Source organism: Ambystoma mexicanum, chromosome 9 (genome assembly GCF_040938575.1).
Source record: "Ambystoma mexicanum isolate Mex_15411 chromosome 9, UKY_AmexF1_1, whole genome shotgun sequence".
Taxonomy (NCBI): domain Eukaryota; kingdom Metazoa; phylum Chordata; class Amphibia; order Caudata; family Ambystomatidae; genus Ambystoma; species Ambystoma mexicanum.
In genome coordinates, this window is record NC_090931.1 from 270,464,577 (window position 1) to 270,483,337 (window position 18,761).

An 18,761-nucleotide genomic window follows, 5' to 3' on the forward strand; every position below is an offset into this window, starting at 1 on the left:
AGGTACCACGTGCCAGAAGAGTGCATCAATTTGGGGCTTGCTTAGCTAAATATGTTCTAAATTCCAGCCATATGTCTTTGGGCCTAGACGTATAGGGTAACAAACCCAAGTACGTTTCCTCACAGTTCTGGGCCCAGGTAAGATCACTCAGCCATCCTTTGGCCGAAGGTGGGTTTCTGTCCTTCCACCTCAGGAGCATACAATGTTTGGTTATCATGCACCCCCTATTTACAAAGGGCGCCAGGCGTTTACTCTGCGCCACCGCCCATAACCCAAATAATACACCTGCTCCACCTGAGATTCCACCACTTCAGACATGATCTCAAGGACCTCTTTCCAAAAACTCACCAATTTGGTGCAGCTCCAAAACATATGCATATGATCAGCATTTTGGGAACGACGCCTTGGACATACATAAGAGTCATTACGATACATTGCACACAATCTGCCAGGAGAGTAATACAATCTGTGCAGTAGTTTGAACTGCATACGTTTAAATCTAGCATTCAATGATACCTTTTTGGTGTGGAGACACATTTTCTTCCATTGGTAATCGGTTAAGAAAATACCCCAATCGGCCGCCAACTTGGTCCAAGTGTTGGGAGCAGGGTATTTCCCTTTACTCAACACCATTTTTGACAGCGTAGAAAGTCATTTACGTCAGACTGCAGAATTGACAATGAGCGCAAGCTGCGCACTTTCAGGACGTTCAGAAGGGTAATCCTCCCACCATGCTCCTACACCTGCCCGGACTCTATAGTATTGCATCAAGCTCAGTGCTGTCTTCCCTGCAATCTGGGACCAGTCTGAGAGTATAAGACATGTCCTTTCTGGGAATATATCAGCCATCGCCCGAAAGCCCAGTCCCTACCAATGAGTTGCCAGAGATCCACACCACATGGGACCCAGACCTGGGAATTTCCACAACAGAAGCCATTTATAGTGTGGGTGGGTAATGCCGGTTCTGACAAAGATCATCCGCCAAGCGCTAACCGTAGCCAACACTGGATTGTATGGGCCGGCAACTCGGAACTTGGGATCTGTTATCAAGGTTCTGGGATCCGCCTCCCCTGCTGCTAGTTCCTCGAGTTTAACATGAGGTGGTTGAGAGTCGCCTCCGTACCAGTAGGTGGCAAACTGGGCCTGGACTGCCAGCCAATAAACCTCAAAATGTGGTGCCATGAAACCTCCACTATCATGTTAGGGAGAATTCTCAAGAATGTGCTAATTTCCCTTACCTTTTGAGACCCCCAGCAACTTTGTTGGATTACTAGGATTTGATTTTTTACCTGGGAATTGTGTGAACCTTTTTTTCCCACTCTTCCATGAATTTTGATGTGTGTTTTACTTTTGTGTTCTTTGGATATGGAGTTTTGAAACAACTCCATAGGCATCATCTTTTTCTGTGTGTCACACAGCACCCTCAGTGCAGTGACACAGGGGTGTCTTTCAGACTCCCCAAGGTTTAAATATATTCTCTGGGACTGACTACTGTCTCCCAGAGCATATAAAGTTAAATTGACTTTACTAGTCTTTTTAAATTTACAGACCCAGCACAAACTATCTACTTATAGAGTGCTGCTGGAGGGGTTGCCTAGCTTCCCCTGAATCTAAACACTCATGTAACAGTCAAATGTTACACTTTCCCACTTGAAATGGCTGGTGGCAGCGGTTTTAAACAAACTACCATGATTTTTCCTGACCGCGAACACTGGTAGCTAAAAATCTGGTCAGCCATGTTTTCCAATATGGTGCCAAAGACCTATCTGTAAAAACAGACTCTGGTCAACTTTTTTCACCATTTCTTTTTGGAAAGGTCCTTCTTGTGTTTGTCTCTGTTCGCCAAACCAGGTTTGGTCCCTTTGTTCGTTGGCCTTTGGCGGGCTTCAGTGATGAAGCCCTCCTCTGGCGCCTGAGTGTCTGGGGTAAACAGGATGTGAGGGAGTTGCCCAAAACTCTCTGTGCTTAGTCTCCTAGGAGACCCGAATGCACTCTGGAGTGATTGGCCGGCTGGCTGTCCGGCAAGGACAGACACCCTGCTGTGTGAGTGACAGCCAGGCTGGAATGAATTGGGTAAAACTGTTTAAAAGCAGGTCTCTGGGACTTGGAAAGCAGAGTCGACCACTTGAACGAAAGAACCGAAGACGAGCTGAAGGAAGACGACTGCTGCAACTCCTGGTCCACCGGTGAAGCCCTGCTACAGGTCCGAATTGCTTGAAACTCCATTGACAGAGAAGCCCTTCATGGTTAACTTCTTCCCTTGAGTTTGGTGGGAACAACCAACTCGTAAGCCGCCTGGACATCGTCACCATCCTGGTCGAATTTTCTTCAGGGTGCTGTTGAAAACCAGGTAGCCAATGGGAAGGATACCAGTTCATAGTCTTTAAGGCACTTACACCTTAAACCAATGTTTTGTTGCCAAGCTTGTGGCCTCTTCCCTGGGCAGTGCAGGAACCTCCCGATGTCCTCCTTCTTGTCACCTGAAGCTCAGGAACAGCGACATCTGCAGGAACTGCCAGGAACAACTGCCTCAGCTGCAGCTTTTCTTCACTTACAAGGTACTGTGCAAGTGTGGTGCAGAGCTCCGTTCGGCCGCGGTGAAAGTTTGTGAAACTTTCCCGACTTGGAAGGCTTGTCCTTCCCTAAACCAACATCTAACTTTTCGTCTGACTAAATTTTTCCAAGATCCGTGGCAAAGACTTAACCGTTTACTACCAGAACTGTGCTATCCTATACAAGACTCTGAACCGTTGACTTTGGCACAGGCCTATTGAATTGAATTGCTGGTTGTAGTGAACTGAAACCCTTTGCCCTGCCTATGAAAGTATTTGTGCTGTTAATTCTTATAAAATTGTCTTTTTACCCCTTTTTAAAGTAACTGAAGTGCCATTTTGCTCCCACTTCAGGGGAGCTGAACTTGTTCAGAAACAGATTGGTTGTGTATTGTAGTGTATGATATGATATGATATGATATGGCATTTGTAACGCGCCTATACACAAGTGTTAGAGTGTGATATTGAGCTGCTTTTGCTAGGTATGTTATTTTATCCGGGCCCACCCAACATAGATGATATTCACCCTTAGGTTCTCTTGTGCGCTCGGTTAGGGGAAAGATCTCTTACTTTGTGCAATTTATCACAAAGCCAGAGAGTTCACCCACACGCAGGGGAGTTGCTAGGTCTGGAAAAGACCCGGGGCTAAGCTGATGTCGGAACTGTTGGGACTGGGGGCTAGCTAGTCTTTTGGCTGTAGCTCTTGAGATTCTATCCGGGCTAAAGACAAAAAATCAGGGGCTATAGCCCCTTTAGCCCCCCCCTAGCAACGCCCCTGTCCACACGCATGATGTCTCGAATAACCGGGTCAAGGTTTGTCTGGGGGTCTCTAATGTATAGCAGTACATTGATTAATTATTTCTGGTTATCCTATTAGTCGTATACAGTGTTGTATATGGCTGTCCCGGATAAGGTCTGCCATGGGCTCAATGGCCAGAGCAAACAATATGGGAGACAAAGGGCAGCCCTGACGGGTGCCCCTTCCCAACACTATTAATTCAGAGAGGCCTGCGTTCACACAGACCCTGGCCAATTGTGAGGGTTTACAGGAGTCTAATATAAGGAACATCTCATTCCGCAGACCCATTTGCTCGAGTACTGAAACAAATATTCCCACAAGACCATGGCCCTCATTACGACCCTGGCGGAAATCGAAAAACGATGGCGGAAATGCAATACCGCCATCGAATAGCGCTCGGTGCGACTATGACCCGTCACCGCAAAGTACGAAGCCATTAGCGACACCGTAGTGAACGCCAACGCTAACTGCACCAAGCACGCGCGCGCGCGCCATGCCAAACCGCAAACACCACCATGGTGCAACGGTACGCCAATTCCGACCCTAGCGGACATGTACCTAACGCCATCAGGCATGGCGGAATGTACCATTCCGCCATGGCGAGAAGTACGGCATCGCGAATCAACCGTAAACGGCCCCACTGAGTGCCTGTACACCGCTCCCTGCCCACAAAGTACAACTCCCCGTAGGTGCAATGAAGCCACAATGCAACCATTGAAATGTACAAGTCACCCATGCATGCCAACGAACAAAAGAAACACAAGAGGGGCCAATGGGAGCTGCAGGGCACAGATGGCACGAATACAGAAGCCATCCCAATGGACATGACCACAGTCCCCCACCAAGAAATGCACGCAAACACAGGCACCTGTGACCAGCAATATTCCGAAAACCACATCATTCAACCAGTCCACCTGGCTGACCGGCATCTGTTACACAAAACCCAATCCCCCGCCCCTGAGCATGACAACATTCAAACTGGCATATTGGCAGCCCCCATCCCTGACCTCACTGGGCTTCGTAGGCAAACGCGCACAGCACAGTACCACGCAACTAAACCCCGAAGCTGGAACCCAATGCAGATCTCCTCACAATACATCGCCCCCCAAATAGGCATATGCCACATCACTTGCAAAGAAAAACGCTACACGGGCCAAATCAGAATAGAAATTTTATGCACATCAAAATCACAAAGCACATACAGCCATCAGGCCATGAACTCCAAAACACTAATCACCATTGTGGGCTGCTTCCGCAAGAAATGACCAGCCACTACCTGTGTGTCGCCCTGTTCCCCCATGGTACACAGAGCCACATTCACGTACGAAAAGGCAACATGGAAGCGCACAGAACCGCAGGGCCGTCCCAATGGGGAGGCACTAGTCCAGCTGAAAGGCCGAAATGTTGCTCCGAGCCACCAGTACTGCGTAAGGGCATGTGGCCCATTGGCGATCGTCCCATAAGATCGTAATGCTGCTCCACTGATTAACACGAAGCAGCAGGTGTCGGGAGTAAAATCCATCTGCAGGAGTGGCATACAGATGGCAGTGGCAAAAGGGGAGGAGATACCTGTCAACCAAAAGAAAAGAAAAAGAACAGAATGGCCATCAGAACTACATACCAACAACTCACTTCAATGATCACACGAAATCCACAGCCATATGCATGCTAGCCCACTCCAAAGGAACATCACCACCCCAAAACCACTTGCGACTCATAACCATCTATATCGAGGTGCAAACACCATCACAAACGAGTGTCTGAGGGCGCCTCGAGACAGGGAGGGCTCAACAAGGCCAGATGGACGATGGTCCCACTATGGCAGCCCTGCATCACATAGCGTAGGGGAGGCGGATAGATCCCAAGAAGCCCTGTACATGGCAAACTCTGTATCAAATCACCTGCCCATGCATCCATCCATCATTCCCTCATCCCGGGATCAAAATGCCTGAATAATTACTCACATAACATTAGAAACATCCATTGAGTCTGTGCGTTATGCAGCCTGCTAAATCCACAGTGCCCCAGCCCGTAATTCCAGTGTTGTGAAGTAACATGTATTTGGGAACGGACGGCCTCATCGCCCACGTAGCTATTGCGCATCCCAAACTATTCATATCAATCATTGCTCCCTCGCCATGGTCCCTGTCTCAAGGACATAGAACAATAGAACGTTACATTTGCAGTCAGACCTGTGGGCATCTCCTCGCCGCTAGCTGGAAACCGAAAGCGCCGCCCTTCGAATTCCTCATTTGCAACATCACGTCGAAAAGGCATCTGTGGCCGTTTGAAATCACTAATTATTCCATCGAGTGCGGCTGTGTGTGAAAATGGCAACTGCCTTCACCCACGAATGGGACGCCCCGCCCGTCCTTGCAACTCGGTACAGTGATGCATGAGGGCCCACCGTTACTCGAGTACTACGTCCCACTGACCCCTCACAAGTCTGTTCGCGACTGCACAGATAGTATGTGAAACAATGGGACCACAGCAGAATGAACATATCAACCAATCTTACACGGCCATCGGGTACAAATACATGATTGCAATAGCAAGATACAATTCCCCGAATTGCAGCGTTGTGCGCGGGACGTGCTCGGCCAAAGGGGAGAGCAGTTTGCACAGGTGGAATCAATCACCACAGGTGGAGGCCATACAGCCTGAAAACACATAAATTGCACAGCCAGTCTCCTCCCACAACCACACCGAAATGCTACCGGCAGGACTCGCGATGTTGGCCCTGGGGGACCTGATAGCACTGCAAGTGCTCCGACTCCAAGAAGAAGACGAACACCAACTACAACCAGCCGCACGGAGGAGACGCAGGAGGAGGAGGAGGCCAAGGCAGGGCCAGCAAGGCCCACCAGCACAGCCACTACCACCACGCAGGCAGCCCGCAATTCAACGCCTCCGAGCACATCCGTTCAACCTCACTGATGAGCAGATCCACACCCTCTACCGTCTGGACCGGGACACCATAGCCGCCATTGTGGACATGACACAGGCTGACCTTGTCAGCATGATAGATAGCCCAACCGCCATCCCACCCCTACTGAAGGTGGTGTCTGTACTCCACTTCCTGGCCACAGGCACCTACCAGCACACAGTCGGACAGTTGCATGGCATTTCTCAGCCACTGTTCTCACGGACACTATTGCAAGTGCTCGATGCCCTCCTGAAGCACGCAGACGACTACATCTCTCTACCACGCTCGGAGCAGGAAATAACCAACACAAAAGTGGGATTCCATGCACTTGCCGGCATACCGGGTTGCATTGGTGCCATCGACTGCACCCATGTTGAATTGGTCGTCCCACATGCCATGGAGGCCCAGTACCGCAACCGAAAACAATTTCATTCCCTGAATGTACAGATGGTGTGTGACTCCAACAGGATCATTACACATTGTTGTGCCCGATTCCCTGGATCAACCCATGATTCTATGGTCTTGAGGAACTCTACAATACCACGCTACATGGAGCGACACGCAGGGAACAGATCCTGGCTACTCGGTGAGTCTCATTACATGCATGATGATGTGGGGTATGTGAATTGTCAATGACCTGCCAGGAAGGGGGGGGGGGTGTGCGTACGTATCAATGGCATTCCACATCATACGTTTCTCGTCCACATACAGGTGATGCTGGATATCCACTGAAGAGATGGCTCCTCACACCAGTCCGGAATCCACGGGACCAGCATGAGGAGGACTACAACCATGCCCACTCACGTACCCGTGTAGTCATTGAACAGGCATTCGGCCTACTGAAGACCCGTTTCCGCTGCCTCAGCAGGTCTGGCGGGGCACTCCTGTACCGCCATGAGAAGGTTGCAAAGATGGTCATGGCATGTGTCATGCTCCACAACATGTGCGTATGTAGAAATGTGCCCATGCCCCCTGACGCAGAACTGCAAGCACCTGATGATGGTCATGATGAGGGTGGGGATGTGGCAGCACCTCATGGAGTCTGCGAGGCACCGGAGGCCCGTGACATTCGTCAGCATCTCATTGATGTATGCTTCTAGCACTCACGCCTGGTGGCTGATACATGGACACGGGACTCGTGGCACTGCGTGTGTCTGGGACATGCACAATATGGACTGTACGCCTATGATGGCCTAGTACACAAAGATCAATGTCCACACTTCTCATTGGTTGATCGTGCACTTTTTATGGCATATGTGATATCATGTTGAACACCCTATCGACCCGCCACCCAAGTGAGCCCAACACACCCCCTCCACCCTCCTACCTCCCCCCCGAACACCAGTGTCCAAAGATGCTCATTGTCAGTGGGCTGTCGCTATTGCATGCCCCCTCTGCGGGTATCAGGGGCACCCCTGCCTGTGGAGCGCAGGTTCCTTCCAGATCTACGTTGGGGGCTGCCCTGGACGGAACTTGCAACGGATGATGTGTCTGCCTGCTCACGTCCATGCATGTCCCTAAGGGTTTGCGAGAGCTCAGTGAGCACACGGCGCACTGCGGCAAGTTCGGCACATACGTCTTTGGACGTCGCATGCAGTTCCCCCCTCAGGCTCTCGGTGCTACTCTCCATTTGGACTCTCAGGCTCTCGGTGCTACTCTCAATTTGTGCCCTTAGCGTCTCTGTACCTCTCTCCATTTCTGCCCTAAGTGTCTCTGTTGATGTTTCTATGTCTGCCTTGGTGCCCCCACATTCATCGGCATGGCCCTTGAGGAGTGTGGCCATTTGCTGCTGTTGGACGATTAACTTGTCGAGGGACTGTTGCCTCTGCTGGGCCATGGCCATTTGCGGTGGTGTCACAGAGGGGCTGTTGTCCTCATGTTGCCTTGCCACAGGGCTTGTGGGGGATGGCCAGTCGTCGTCTTGTGGCTGCACCTGCGTGGTATCCTCATGTTGTACGGGAGGGGACAGACAGGGGGATTGGGACAGGTCATGGATGGATCTGACCTCGACATCCCCGTCTTCTGTGTCCGAGCATGCTGCCATCAATGGGGTGTCACCTATGGTGCTGCTGCCACCAGAGGCAGTGCCTTCTGTGGCATCCATTGGGGGGACCTGTGGTGGTGGTGTTGTGGCCATGCTGGCTGCTGGGGTGCCTGTTGATGTTCCCTCCTCTGTGCTGCCACCTGATTTGTGCTGCTGCCGTGTCTTGATGCGTGCAGCTGAGGTGGAGGGTCTCTGGCCGTTGGTCTTGGCCCTCTTTGCAGGTGTGCTGGTAGGGGTGTCCTGTAGCTCGTCGTTTGGATCGGACCCTGTGGTGGAGTAAAGGAGGGCGAGGGTTATTGATGGGTCAGTGGGAATTGGAATGGCATTGTATCACATGCATTGGGGTGGTACCTGAGGGTGATTTGGGTCGGGGTCTTGGAGGTGCTTTGATTTGTGTGTGGAGTGAGGGTGCAGTTGTTTGGCAGCCTGCAGTTAGGGTGTGCCTGCTGCACGTGTAGTGCGTGTATTAGGGGTTTTTAATTATTTATGTATTTATTGTGGGTTTTGACGTGCGCTTTCAGGCCGATGTGTGTGGACGTTCTCCTGGACATGTGTTTCTGTTGCACTATGTGGACGCATGGTACTTCACATGGATGGACTGTGTGGATTTGGCATTGTTTTATCTGGCCCACCTACCTGAATCTTCGGATGTCTGCACTCCTTTCTCCATCCCTCCGACTCCCTCTATGCTCTCCATTCCGATGGTGGAGGCACAGATTTCTTCCCAGGGGGTCAACTTGATGGGTGATTCAGGACCTCCCCCGGTGGCTGTGGCAATGTTGCGGTTGGCAGAGAGTATGCTGCGGACGCGTATCCGCAGGTCGTCCCATCGCTTGCGGCATTGCTGTGGGGTGCGGGGTGCGGTCCCCACCGCACTTACCCGCTGTGCCACCAGAGCCCATATGGCCTTCTTGTTTGCAAGTGCCGTCCTGGTCATTTGCGTGGAGAAGACGACGGCAGCATTCTCCTGGAGGGTCTCTGTTAGCACGGTGAGTTCCTCACGGGAGAAGTGGACCTGCCGCTTGCGGTCGCACGCTTTCTTCGCTACTTTTCCCATTTTTCTTGGTTTCGCTAGGGTGGTTGACGGGTTGGGGTGTGTTTCAGGGTAGTGATTTTAGTGGTTGTGTGGTTTTGGTGTTTTTATAGGTGTACGCCGGGATGTTTCCCGTTCCGGGCCCATGTTTTAACTTCCGTTTCCGTATATTTCCGGGCACCGTACTTTCCGGTAGGCGCACACTGCGGTGACCGCTAAGAGGGGTGGCGGTATTGCACCTAGGGCGCCGTACGGCGGCGGTGTGGGCCGTTTTGGGGTCATTTCCGCCATCGCGGACTTTTCACTTCCGCCGTGGCGTGGTGCTCGTGCCCGATGGGTCGGAATGGGCCGCACTTTGCTCCTTCGTACAATGGCGGAAACGCTATTTACGCTGTGGCGCTCCGGTCAGTCGCTTTCCGCCAGGGTCGTAATGAGGGCCCATGTCAAATGCCTTCTGGGCATCGATTGTCACCACCAACTCCTCAGCTATCGAGTTCATCCTGGCCAGCATGTTGAACAAACGCTGGATATTAAGTGAAGAGGACCTGCCCCGAACAAAACCCACCGGACCATGTGGGGCCGTAAAGGAAGCAGGAGGTTCGCCAATGTTTTAGCATAAAGCTTCAAGTCCACGTTTATCAATGAGAGGGGATGGTAAGAACCACACTCATTAATTAGCTGGTTTGTTTGGCTTGAGAAGGACAGTTATAGTAGCTTCCCGTAGAGATTCAGGGAGTATCAAGTTCTCAAGAGATTCTTCGCAGACTTCCAGGAGATGCGGAACCAGTAGGGTACTGTATTCCTGATATAACTCCAGGATTAATCCATCAGGACCAGGAGTCTGCCCTTTAGGCAACTCCCTGATCATTGCCATCAGTTCCTCTTTCGTTAGGGGAGTATTCACGGTTCCATGTATTAATATCCCCACAAAAATATTGCGATACAAAAATATTGCCATATTTTTGCTGCGATATTGACCCATGGACCCTGCAGGGGACACCCCTGCAAACCCCGCATTATTTTAAAATGTGCGGGGGACAGCCTCACAACCCCTGCTCCCACAAATGATCCCCCACCTAAAATATCACGTATGGCTAGACAAACGGCCATATGTACGGTGATATTTTTGGTGGGGATATTTTGTAGGGATACCGTATTTACAGTATCCTTAGCCCCAGCGCTCAAACGGGACAAGGTATGTCCTCGAGTAAAGTGTGTATTGCTCAGTCTCCATGAGCTGTTCCCACCGTGTATAAAGCCTCACAGAAACTACGGAAAACCTTCAGAATTTCATTGTCTATCCATTTGGTTACCTTTGCTTGACGAGAATGCAGTCAATACGGGCTGGTCCCCTCTCCACCTTCACAACCCTTGCTAGTGTTCTCCCCAGTCTCTCTCCCTCGCCATATCTCCAGGCTGCTACCGAATGTGCAAAATATCTAACCTTGCGTGCAACATGGGACCTATATTGTTCCAACTCCGCCCAAATTGATGCTAATATAGAAGGATCTGAGGTGCGTATTCGGTCTCGAGGGACTTCAGGCGTGTCTCACACTCCTTTAAGTCCCTCCTAATCATTCGAAGGACTCCTGCTTCTATGGAAATAGCCACACCCTCACATACACCTTAAATTCCTGCCACTGAGTGCTCTTAGAGGTATCCTCCGCGGCATTACAGGTGAAAAAAGTGTTGATGTCAGATCTAATGTCTGCATTGAAGACAATATTTCCCAGGGCATCTGGTTTAAACCTCTACGACCTGCCCCAATTGTGAGAGGTATTCAGATCTAGGGCCAACCCCACTGGGGAGTGGTCTGAAAGTGTTCATGGGAAAATGTCTGCATTCATGTCATTGCCACCCAGGGAGGAAGAGATTACGAACATTTCAATGCGGGAGGACATATCGTGCACTGTCGAAAAAAAGGTATACTCCCAATCACGGGGGTACAACAACCGCCAAATGTCTTTCAAAGACAACGAGACCATGTGGTCAGTTAAGGCACACGCTGGCTTGGGGCAAGGCCTTGTGGTGGTACCTGTGCGATCAAGCTTTTGATCCAGTATCAAAATCATATACCCACCCCAAACAATTGGGATCCCTACATGAGCAGCTACTATCCCGGCCACTGCATCGAAGTATTCCGGGGTATCGATGTTCAGGCCATACATGTTCACCAATAATAGCTCCATCCCCTCTATAATACACAGGACGATCACATGGCGTCTCTCAGTGTCTATGTACACCCTCTTTTCAGTAAAACGCACCGATTTATGAATTTAAGTTATAACTCCCCAAGACTGCATAGAGTAAGAGGTAGTAAAGTATCTTTTGGTCCCCCATTGGGCTGCAACACCTGACATGTACCTGAAAGAGCGTGTGATTCCTGCATTAGCAATACCTTAACATTGTGTCTATTCACATATGCCATAATCTTCTGTGATTTGGTGAAATTCCCCAACCCCCTAATATTCCAGCTCATCATGTTGGTCTGCATTACATTAGTACAATTTTATTATGAAACAATTTTTCATGCTCGTCCCTGTCTTCCGAATTCCCAGAGTCCCACACAGTTATCTGTGAGTGCTCGCTTGCAAGGAACTTTTTAACATTTTCTGCCAACCCAACCGGGTTCACCCATTCCACTCCACCACTTGTGCAACACTGGATAACCACCCAACTATGCAATACCCTCCCCTCCACCCTCACTGCCACCCCCCCAACTAGCAGTGTAGTAGCTCCCTCTCTCATCCCCCCTTCCCATCCCAAATCTCTTTAACCAACCATAAACATAACCACACCAACAAATACCAAGCAATTGCAAAGGGGCTTACTTTTGCGGTTGTGGCTGAGCGTAACCTGTTACTATGTTATAGTGACTTAAATTGAACCAACAATTACAATGTCCTCATAATCATGGCAGGACTACATATGAGCACATACTGTCAACCCTGGTAGCTGATTGCCGGCCTGCGCAACCCTAGGATCTGGAAAAGAGATCTGGGCCTTAATGAATTTTTACAGCTTCCTCAGGGACTGTGAACAAGTAAAACTTCCCCCCGAAACTGAAAACAGAAGTGTGGCGGAAACAACATAACATATAGGATATTGTGATCTCTGAGCAATTTCTTCACTCCAGTAAATTGATATTGCTCTTGTTGAACTGCCACCGAAAAGTCTGGAAAGATCTGGATAATTTGGGAGCCCAATCACAGTTCTCTTTTGTCTCTAGCAAGTTTGAGAAGTTGATCCCTGTCTCGATAGCTTAGAATATTTGCAATAATGGGGCGAGGGAAATCACGAGGTTTAGGTCTCAGGGCCAATGCACAATGTGCTCTATCCACTGCAAAAAAGTGGGACAATTGCGGGTCATCAAGAAGGTCTTTCAATAACTGCTCAACCGCCTTCTCCATACTGCCAGATAGTGCATCCTCCGGAACCCCAACAATGTGGATATTATTCCTTCGGGACCGCGATTCTAGATCCTCACACTTATTCTTGACAACTTTCATGTCTTTCGTCAGTGTATTCACCACTGCCGCAGGCCCTGCATGTTATCTTCCGTGGCCCCAATTCGTTCTTCAGCTTCATTAATACGAAATACCTCTTTTGCTAGTCATGCACATATGGATGTAACATTTACAGTAATGTCATGGTGTTTTTTATGCACTGTTGCAAACCCCCTGGTCATAGTTTCCATCATCTGTTGTAGGTCAGTGGGCACAGTATGATTAATGGGGTGAAGTGCTAGATGTATCCATTGCCCCTACTTTCTACGCCGCATTGGCCCCCTTCGTCATCGTGGGAGCATTTCAGGGCACAAATGAGACCAAGAACAGTTTTCTGGCAAAGAACGGAGCAATTTGCTAACGCCCTCCGGATAGAGGTCTTTGGCAATATGTGCACACTAGATGCGTCCTCAGGGCCTAGGCCTCTCCAGGGGATGAGGTAACAAACCGCCAACACCTCCCCCACAACTCCCTCTGTAGTTTCTTCAGGGGGGGCAAATAGGAGGTGTCACACCAGGTGCCGCTCCAGCACTCGGCAAATGAACTCCACAATTTAGCGCACAATTAATATGAAGCTCCAAATGATAGCCAGCAGTGGTAGCAAGGAAGGAAGGAAAAACGTTTGATAAGGGGTCAACCACTGCACTCCCAGCACTTCAACCATGCAAGTAGAGTACACCAGCAGCGGCACTGCGTAGTAGGTACCAATGGAAATATGTTTCACATAGCTCTATATGGATGGGCAGCTGTGTCCTCCAGATGTTCTGTGTCAATGGCCTGCCTTGGGGGAGTCTCGGCAGAGCTACAACATTGGGGAGTGGGGTCCCGTGTGGATACACAGGATATTCGAAGTGTCCCTTCGACCTTGCAGCAGTAGAATCAGATGTTGGGCCCCCTTCCCTTCCCACTTACTTGGTGCACAGCGTGTCAGTTGTCGTTAAATCCACAGAACGTAGTCCAGTAGGAGGGGAGTGAGTGGTAAGTGGGATGTACCATAATACCGGCAGTTTGTTAGTGGACTTCACCCCGGTGGCCCAGTGTTCAAATATCTTTTTTTATTTTCTTATTTTATTTTGTATTTATTCAGCAAACAGTTTACAAATGAAATCTTTCAGCTGTACAAAATCTAAAAAATGAATGACCAAAAGCCAGACCATTAAAAGACAACAATAGTAATGAAATACATTTACGTAGTTGATTTCTCAAAGTAATCATTCAGATATTTCCCAATAAAATACTAAAACAAAAAGTTCTACATTACTCCTTCCTTGTTGGAGATCCTAGGGGCTATGTCCTGAAAAATTACTTTAACAAATTCCAACAAGGCGAGGGGCAGAGCAATCCTCTTGCCCTGCATTAACAAGGCCCAAATTTCATTCAGAGAGAGAGTAGAGTAGTCATTGACCAATGTAGACATTAGGTTTGATCTCCTGTCCCTTAGCTCAGGGCATTCCATGACTAAATGATACAGCGTCTCCGGGGTCTTGTTACAAAGTCAGCACAAGATGTTTTGTTTCTTTTTTTCTTTCCGTACTTCCATTCTTTCTTTTGTAGGCATCAAGTACAGATGTATTTTCAGAAACTCGTTACGTAGGGCATCTGACGAAAATGTTCCCAAATAGCACAGAATTGTGCCATGCCTTCTCATGTCGATATAGCTCTTACCATAGATCTTGTACCTGTTAACCTCTTCCAACGTGTTCAGATATTGTTTCCGTCCCTCACTTAATTCACTGCGGTGGCCCATTTCACAGATGATGCCTTTGTCCGTCAGAACCTTTGCCGTCACTGCTCGGTCCCTCAAGGCTGCAGCTGTCCCCCTGCGGGTCATGGTCTGGCACACACACGTGTGGGCGTCCGAATCTCACAGCGGGAGCCCGGCCAGCACACCCAGCAGATCAGCAAACCCAGGCCAACCGCAACTCCACCACAGCAAGGAGGAAATCATACCCGGTAGTTTGCCAAGCCTCGCAGACGTCACTGTCGAGGTAGCTGCGGTAATGGGAGGCCCGGACTTGCCGCTCACCCTCGTCCAAGGATGTGCTGACTCAAACGCTCTCCAGGGGCTCCACAAAAACCTCCCCCAGGCTGTAAGTCGGGTCAAGGGGGCTTCCGATCACAATTACTTCCCAAATAGTTCTTGTTTGCTGTCACTATGTCAAAGAATGTAGCTTCGCCACATAGAGCTCGGAGGCTACACAGCCATCATGGTTGGCTGCTCAACAGCGCTCCCGTGTGCAGTCTTCTGTGGGTGGAATTTCCTGAGTTGGGTGTTTTGTTGGCCAGCGTAGAGAACATGCTTCAAAGACCACATATAGTGATTTACTGTTTAATTTTTAAAAATAAAAAAGGTTCTTTATGTGTTTCAGTTCAATGAACTTGTCACATTTTCAATTACAAATTAGCATAATTTGTTACATAAAAAAGTGAGAGAAAAAGACCTAGGCTTATGAGCCTTCGGTGTGGGCCGCACACCGCTGATACCCACTCAGGGTTAAGCAAATTCGTTATGCTTGCGTATAGACTTTCATTCCATTATAACCATTTTGAAATTCCTTTATTAATTCAGAAGGTAATTTGCAATTTTAAATAATCCAAGTTTTTTGGTTCAGCTTCACCAATTAGGCTAGTGCTGTAATAGAGGCAAACAACCCATGCAGCTAATGCATTTCGGAATACTTCCTTCTTCAGAGCCAGGTTGTGAATGCTAACATAGCAATATACACATGTCAAATAGTGTTATGTTGATTAATGAGTTATATCATGTCAAAATCACAATACAAAGTCATAGTTTGACGTAAAACATTAATGTAATGCAGTTAACCATTATTCAATTATACAGGGCGCCCACAGATACAAATAAATATTTAACAGAAAAGAGAAGAGAAAGAGAAACAAGTATAATCAGTTCACCTGATTTTGGTAATATCCAAAACTAATTTATGGCATAACCTGTATATCCTCAATATCCTCATTGCCCAGTCTCATTTGCGTGCACACTTTTGAAAAATACATTCAATATTGCCATCGTGTTGACCCCTTGGTCGGCACATTCGTTGGAAAATGTGAGTTTACTTGCTATGTTATTAGTCATGCAGTGCACCCAGTTCTATTGAGGTGTTTGTCCATGTTAACCACCGAGCATCTCTGGTTAAATTAAAACGTATAGTGACTGCGTGCAACATGCCTGAAGTCACTGACCTGTTTGCCGTGTTTCTTACTCACGTGAGTAGATTCCGTATTTCGTCAATCTCACTGCACTGCGAGACAGCAAAGGGACCCGCATTAGGGAAGTGTTAAACATAGTATCAACATGAACTTTGTATTTGCTAAAGCGATCGCTGATCGCTCTTGTTTAGAATCGTCTTACCTTGTGATGCCAGACGCTCGATCCTGCTCCTTCTCACACGATCCTTCGTTATAATGGAATGAAAGTCTATACGCAAGCATAACGAATTTGCTTAACCCTGAGTGGGTATCAAGGGTGTGCGGCCCACAGCGAAGGCTCATAAGCCTAGGTCTTTTTCTCTCACAGTTTACTTTCAGTGCCCTACACGGTGGCACTTGACAGTGGGCTGCACCCTACTAATGAACTTTCAACCAGAAATACAGATACAGATAATACAAAAAGGAAGATAACAACAAAACAAGCTGTGCACTCTCGCCTTCTCTCTTTTGCCAATAAAAAAAGACTAAACATTGCCCCATTTCGTGGATTATAAAATGATCACATTCCATATCAATTACATAATCCAGGAATAGCCCAAACAATTCATTACGATAGATGTATAGACGTGTAGGCTATTGTTCAGAACTTACATTTACAAATATATGCACAATTTACAACACTTATCTAAAACCATAGGTTTGCGAAACAGGAACAACTGGTCCTGCACATTGGTTCAGCCGTGCAAATATAACACTGTTTCTACATGTTTCCAGATGCTATATGAAGCAGATCTCGAAGCAAAATTATGACCTAATTCACATAATGGCAAAACCCCATTGGAAAACGCTCTGTGATTTAGGCTGCTAGCTTCAAGGCAATTGATCCAGAACTAGTGCATTTTTATGTTGTTATAATCATTTACAAACTTAGCGAGGTGAAACATATCCAAATCACCAAGGTTTTTGCATGAAGTCATGCCGTGCTCGTTTGTCGCCATCGCTGGAATTTTCAGCTGCTTTAATCGCATTTAACCGCTAATGTGGGCAGCCTGCCCAGCCGTAATAACAGCGTTGATTTAGGGCCCGATTCATGGAATTTTTTGCACGTCAAAGTGCCTTTGCACTGCTGAAAAGTGACTTTGCACTGCAGACACAAACCCTGATTCATGGAACTGTGCAATGAGCTCTACAGACCTTTAATTCAGCCATTCAGTGGCGCAGAGATCTGAACGCTGTCCATCTCGCTTAGTATCTAGAAGCAAGCGGGCCATCCAGACATATCATTCCAATCCACAAGGGGCTGCACTGGCTACCGTTCCAGACCTGCATCCTTTTAAAATGAGTCCTGCATCACCTGCAAGGCCACGATGAACAGGGCACTTGCCTGGCTGGCAGAGCATCTTGCCATCTCATGAGGCCAACACATCCCCAGACACGATGGCATAACCAGACCAGAGACCAACACGTTATGCTATGCTAGGAAACTTTCACAATGCACCCATCGACCACCACAATGCTTTTACAGTGCTGAGGCATGGCACCACAGCCATGGGTGATCCAGATTGTATTTGTATTTGTATTTATTTGTATTTATTTTATTTGTATAGCGCAGACCAGGCCCGGAGGCTACCGGGCGCATTTCTTAAGGCAATGGTTACATACGTTGCATACAGTGATGATATATCAACAATAAGTAAGGCATAGAAATAGACATGTGTAGGTGGTACATGGAATGTCAAGCAATGCATCCTTACTGATGTTGTTGCAGCACGTTTTAGCAAGAATCTTAGGCATTGGAGGAGGCGAGCCAACATTTGGCTTTGTGTTTGAAGAGGTTGAAGGAGGGGAGGTTTCTAATAGTCAAGGGGACAGTATTCCACAGTTTGGCTGCCAGGACTGGGAAGCTAGAACCACCGGCTGTTTGGAGCTTGTATCTAGGTATCGATAGGCTCTGATTCAGGGTAGATCTAAGTGATCGAACTGGAGTGTACATCGTGAATCGTGAGGAGAGATACGTGGGGGCCAGATTGTTCAGGCATTTGTAAGTAAGGGCAAACGATTTTAGTGAGATCCTTTGGGTGACTGACAAGCAGTGAAGGTTCTTCCTAGTATCCGAGATGTGTGCTGATCTGGGTATATTGAGGGCTGCCCTGATGGCGTTATTTTGTATAATTTGGAGCTTGTCTAGGTTGCACTGATTAGTGCCCTGGTACAATGCATTGCAATAGTCAAGTTTAGACATGACCAGGGTCCTAGCTAGGGTAGTGCAATTGTGCGAGGAGAGGAGAGGACGACAGGCTGTGATCAACTTGCAGGTATAGGCGGCGGCGGCCGCAACTGCATTGGTTTGTCTGTGAAGGGAGAGGGTGGAGTCAAGGTAGATTCCAAGTGTTTTTGTGTCTTTAGAAACTTTAGTTATGTTTCCATCAATGTTAAAGGAACTAAACATAGGGTTCAGTTTGTTTAGTCTTTGCTGAGTACCTAGGATGAGGAGCTCTGTCTTGTCATCATTAAGACAGAGCTCATGTTGGGCCATCCAAGTTTGAATGACATGGTAAACATCATTCAAGGCTTTTGAGTCTAATATGTAATCACCCGTGATGGGGATGAGTATCTGGGTGTCATCCGCATAATTTGTGTAGGTAACACCCAGATAGTCAAGCACATTGAATAATGGTTTAGTGAAAACATTGTAAAGGGTGGAGGAAACACACTATCCTTGGGGGACTCCGC